Here is a 5,920-nt window from a genome sequence, read left to right as displayed (position 1 = left end):
AATTGTGTGTCCTTAATGAAGAACCACTCTTATTTCCCCACTGAGTAATGACAGAAATTAATAAGCCTAATTCTGTAGGGTTAGTTAATTTTGTTGAAATATATAAAGTAGTTTCATTGTCATTTAGCAACTAACAGAAATGAAATGAGCTTAAGTTGCTCCACAACTTAATAGTGCTTGTATCCCCGCCTCACTTTGGCCCTCCAAGACTATATTTGTTTGCAGATGGCAATATAGGACAGGCCATGGACAGTGAGGCAGAACAAAACTCAGGGTGAAAGTTGTAAGCAGTACAATTATTAGACTTAGCCCTTTTCCAACTTCTGTTGTTAATAATTACTCAACACAAGCTGCCTAGTTTACAGTTTAATAGGAACAGTGCACAGTAAAGACAATCACTAGTGAGAACTTGAAAACAAACTTAGTTACTGCAATACTGACTCATGCCCAAGATATTCGGCAAACAGCTCATTGTCAAGCTGAATCAGGTGTTAATTATGAAGATAAGATAAAGAAGAATTGAATTAGAAAATATTCAATCTTACTGACCCAGAAACCATATTAAAATCAAAATGAAATTCACAAGGGATATTTAATGGGAGAGACTTTCACCCCCCACCCCCACCTCCAACACAAACACACACACCAACACCTGCTAGGGGTTGGAAATGACAGGGTTGTGAATACAGTTGGCGACCAGGGGAATAGCAGGTGAAGAGCTGATAGATAAGGAGGAGAGAGCTAGTGGGTAGCCCTGAAGCCAAAGGCCAGACATTTCTAAATGATACAGATGGAAATGGGCAACCATTGAAGGTTTGTGAGGAGTGGAAAGATGTTCACCAAATAACACTTCTAGAAGATAATTTTTGCAGCAGCATGCAATATAGACTAAAGTGGGGAGAGGCTGGAAGCAGGGAGTTCAGTGAGGAAGCTAATGCTCCTCACTCACTCCCTCGGTGAACTCATCCGCTCTCACGGCTTTGACTACCATCTCTACGCAGATGACACGCAGATCTACATCTCCGCCCCTGTCCTCTCCCCCTCCCTTCAGGCTCGCATCTCCTCCTGCCTCCGGGACGTCTCCACCTGGATGTCGGCCCGCCACCTAAAACTCAACATGAGCAAGACTGAGCTCCTCATCTTCCCTCCCAAACCCGGTCCGCTCCCAGACTTCTCTATCACCGTGGATGGCACGACCATCCTTCCCGTCCTGCAGGCCCACAATCTCGGTGTCATCCTTGACTCGTCCCTCTCGTTCACCCCACACATCCTATCCGTTACCAAGACCTGCCGGTTTCACCTCTACAATATCGCCAAGATCCGCCCTTTCCTCTCCACCCAAACGGCTACCTTACTATTACGGGCTCTCGTTATATCCCGGCTAGACTACTGTGTCAGCCTTCTCTCTGACCTCCCTTCCTCCTCTCTCGCCCCGCTCCGGTCTATTCTTCACTCTGCTGCCCGGCTCATCTTCCTGCAGAAACGATCTGGGCATGTCACTCCCCTTCTTAAACAACTCCAGTGGTTGCCAACGACCTCCGCTCCAAACAAAAACTCCTCACTCTAGGCTTCAAGGCTCTCCATCACCTTGCCCCTTCCTACCTCTCCTCCCTTCTCTCTTTCTACCGCCCACCCCGCACGCTCCGCTCCTCTGCCGCCCACCTCCTCACCATCCCTCGGTCTCGCCTATCCCGCCGTCGACCCCTGGGTCACGTCCTCCCGCGGTCCTGGAACGCCCTCCCTCCTCACCTCCGCCAAACTGATTCTCTTTCCCTCTTCAAAACCTTACTTAAAAATCACCTCCTCCAAGAGGCATTCCCAGACTGAGCTCCTCTTCCCCCTCTACTCCCTCTGCCATCCCCCCTTTACCTCTCCGCAGCTAAAGCCTCATTTTCCCCTTTTCCCTCTGCTCCTCCACCTCTCCCTTCCCATCCCCACAGCACTGTACTCGTCCGCTCAACTGTATATATTTTCGTTACCCTATTTATTTTGTTAATGAATTGTACATCGCCTTGATTCTATTTAGTTGCCATTGTTTTTACGAGATGTTCTTCCCCTTGACGCTGTTTAGTGCCATTGTTCTTGTCTGTCCGTCTCCCCCGATTAGACTGTAAGCCCGTCAAACGGCAGGGACTGTCTCTATCTGTTGCCGACTTGTTCATCCCAAGTGCTTAGTACAGTGCTCTGCACATAGTAAGCGCTCAATAAATACTATTGAATGAATGAATAATGCAGCTATCTATTTTATGACCGGAGCTTGGACTAAGATGATAACTATGAATGAAGGGGTAGAGGTTAATCTGGGATAGGATATGTACTAGATGCTGGGCTGGATACAAGATAATCAGGTTGGACACAGTCCCTGTCCCACATGAGGCTCACGGTCTAAGTAGGAAGGAGAACAAATATTGACTCTCCATTTTAGTCAAGTTTGCTAAGAAACTCTCCATTTAGTCAGTTTGCTAAGGAAACTGAGGCACAGAGAAGTTAAGTGACTTGCCCAAGGTCACAGAGCAGACAGGTGCAGAGCCAGGATTAGAACCCAGGTACTCTGACTCCCAAGTCTGTACTCTCTCCACAAGGCCCCACAGCTCTTTATCTGAAGTCCTGCTTTGCACAGTACTTCATTTTTCCTACTTACAAGGTTTAGTGTATTTTCCAGTAGCCTCCTTTGCAGGGGGAGCCTAAGATCCTGCTAGCCTTCTAGATGTGAGCCCGTCTTCTAGACTTTGAGCCCGTTGTTGGGTAGGGATGTCTCTCTCTGTTGTCGAATTGTACTTTCAGAGCGCTTAGTACAGAGCTCTGCACATGGTAAGCGCTCAATAAATACTATTGAATGAATGAATGAATGAATATGGAGAAAAAAGTGGCAAGATTTAGCCCCTGATTGGATGTAAGGACTCAAAGGCAGTGAGGACTCAAAGATGATCCCAAGGTTATGAGCTTCCAGGACAGGGAGGGTATTGACTTTATTAACTGAGATAAGAAAGTTAGGAAGCAAATTGGTTCAGAGAGGGTGTCAAACAATCAGTGGTACTTGTTGAGCACTTACCTTGCTCAGAACACTGTACTAAGCACTTGAGAGAGTACAGTATGGTTGATACACACATTCTCTGCCCTCAAGGAGCTAACAGTCTAGGGAGGGAAGATAAAAAGTTCAGTTTGGGACATGTTGAGTTTGAGGTGTTGGCAGGAAATCCACATAGACAGATCCACATAGATTTTGAGAGGTCTCCGGCCTCCTCTCAAAATCTACATCCTCCACCAGTGCCTCTGACCCCATGCCTTCTCACTCTTTCAAAGTATTTGCCCCTCCCTTCTCCCCTCTATGACCATCATCTTCAACTGTTCCTACTACAACCCATCCGGCACGCTTCACTCCTTCAATGATAACCCACTCACTGTACCTAGCTCGATCTTGTCTATCTTACCGCTGAACACTCGCACAATCCTGCCTCTATCCTGGAGCTCCCTCCCCTCTCCCTCCCTCTCAACAGGCCATTACTGTCCCTACCTTCAAAGACTTATTAAAATCACATCTCCTCCGAGAGGCCTTCCCCGACTAAGCTCTCATTTGGCCTACTCCCTCTCCCTTCTGTATCATCCTTGTACTTAGATTTGTACTTTTTACTCACCCCACCCTCAGCTCCACAGCTCTTAAGTACATATCCATAATCTATTTTAACGTCTGTCTGCTCCTCTAAGCTGCAAACTCCATTTGAGCAGGGAACATTTCTACCAACTCTATTATATTGTACTCTCGCAATCACTCAGTACAGTGCTTTGCACACATTAAGTGCTCGATAAATACAATTGATTGATTGATCTTGGAGGCACCAGTAAATAAAGAATTGAAGATTATCAATTAATCTATCATATTTATTGAGCACTAACTGTGTGCAGAGCACTGTACTGAGTGATTACGAGGGTATAATATAGAGTTAAGAAAGTGCTTTAAAAAGGAAATAGTATGTTGAACAGATTATTCACTAAAGTTGTAATAATACTAATATAACCAGCAGAACAAGTTTGTACTTATGCCTCCTGTAGAGACAGGATTGTATTACAACTCCTCATTCATTTCATTTTGTGATATTATGCTTTAAATTACTTTAATAAGGGTTGAACAGTAGTGTAGTAGCATTTATCATTTAGCACCTAGCAGGTATAGAATTTTGTATTAATTTTTTCAGAGATCCTGGAAGGGATTGTAATTTGTTACGAGCAAAGTGTATGGACAACCATACCCCATGATGCAACTATGCACACTATAACCTCACTTTCAATGAACTCAGTTTGGCTTTCCACCACCTTTCCCCACCTTACATATCTCCCCGCTTCATCAGCCACTTCTCAGTTTGTTCTATTTTTTAATGATATTTGTTAAGTGCTTACTATGTGCCAGGCACTGTTCTAAGCACTGAGTTAGATACAAGCTAATCAGGTAAGACACAGTACTTGTCCCACATGGAGTTTACAGTCTTAATCCCCAGTTTACAGATTATGTATCAGGTCCAGAGAAGTGAAATGAGTTGCCCAAAGTCACATGGCAGGCAAGTGGTAGATCAGAGATAAGAACCCAGGTCCTTCTGACTCCCAGGCTCGAGCTCTATCCACTAGGCCATGCTGCTTCTGTTCTTTTCATTCCTCTACAGCTTCCCTTCTTACTGTACTTCACTCTCACTCTGTCCTCTCCCCCATGTTATGTCCCCGTCTGGAACTTCCTCCCTAACCAAATTCCCCAGCTCTCTCCATGTTCAAAGCCTTAACTAAAATACTTACCTCCTCCTAACAAGCCTTCTCTGACCATTTCCCAAAAGTCTAAAATGTACAATCTACCAGCAATTTTTGTCGTTGTTTTCTTATGTTGCCTAGTCGTGTCCGACCCTTAGTGATGCCATGGACACATCTCTCCCAGAATGCCCCACTCTCCAACTGCAATCGTTCTGGTAGTGGATCCATAGAGCTTTCCTGGTAAAAATATGGAAGTGGTTTACCATTGCCTCCTTCCACGCAGTAAACTTGCGTCTCCGCCTTCAACTCTCTCCCATGTCGTGCTGCCCAGCACAGGTGAGTTTTAACTTGTAGCAGATCACCTTCCACTCACTAGCCACTGGTCAAGCTAGGAATGGAATAGATATACCTCTGCTTGACTGTCCCTCCCATAGTCAAGACTGGTCGAGTATTGGAAACTCTCCAGGTGAGACCCTGAGAGGGAGAGCAATTCATAGCACACGTGTATTTAGTATCTCCCCCTCCCTTCAGGCTCGCATCTCCTCCTGCCTCCAGGATGTCTCCACCTGGATGTTGGCCCGCCACCTAAAACTCAACATGAGCAAGACTGAGCTCCTCATCTTCCCTCCCAAAGCTGGTCCTCTCCCAGACTTCCCTATCACCGTGGATGGTACGACCATCCTTACCGTCTCTCGGGCCCGCAATCTTGGTGTCATCTTTGACCCGTCTCTCTCATTCACCCCCCACATCCTATCCGTTACCAAGACCTGCCGGTTTCACCTTTACAATATCGCCAAGATCTGCCCTTTCCTCTCCACCCAAACGGCTACCTTACTGCTACAGGCTCTTGTTAAATCCCGGCTAGACTACTGTGTCAGCCTTCTCTCTGATCTCCCTTCCTCCTCTCTCGCCCCGCTCCAGTCTATTCTTCACTCCGCTGCCCGGCTCATCTTCCTGCAGAAACGATCTGGGCATGTCACTCTCCTTCTTAAACACCTCCAGTGGTTGCCTATCAGCCTCCGCTCCAAACAAAAACTCCTCACTCTAGGCTTCAAGGGTCTCCATCACCTTGCCCCTTCCTACCTCTTCTCCCTTCCCTCTTTCTACTGCCCACCCCGCACGCTCCGCTCCTCTGCCGCCCACCTCCTCACTGTCCCTCGGTCTCGCCTATCCCGACGTCGCCCCC

The 5,920-nt window shown here is 46.6% G+C and overlaps 1 non-coding gene across 1 annotated transcript; it reads right to left on the bottom strand.

Moving 5' to 3' along the window:
* Positions 1–5,080: 5,080 nt before the first annotated feature.
* LOC114807528 lies at positions 5,081–5,218 on the bottom strand. The gene has a single exon (XR_003755588.1). It is a non-coding gene; the product is annotated as a small nucleolar RNA SNORA7 (small nucleolar RNA).
* Between the last annotated feature and the right edge of the window lie 702 nt (positions 5,219–5,920).

This window comes from Ornithorhynchus anatinus, chromosome X2 (genome assembly GCF_004115215.2).
Source record: "Ornithorhynchus anatinus isolate Pmale09 chromosome X2, mOrnAna1.pri.v4, whole genome shotgun sequence".
Taxonomy (NCBI): domain Eukaryota; kingdom Metazoa; phylum Chordata; class Mammalia; order Monotremata; family Ornithorhynchidae; genus Ornithorhynchus; species Ornithorhynchus anatinus.
The sequence above is the reverse complement of the archived record's forward strand: the minus strand, read 5'-3'. Positions and strand labels throughout refer to the sequence as shown.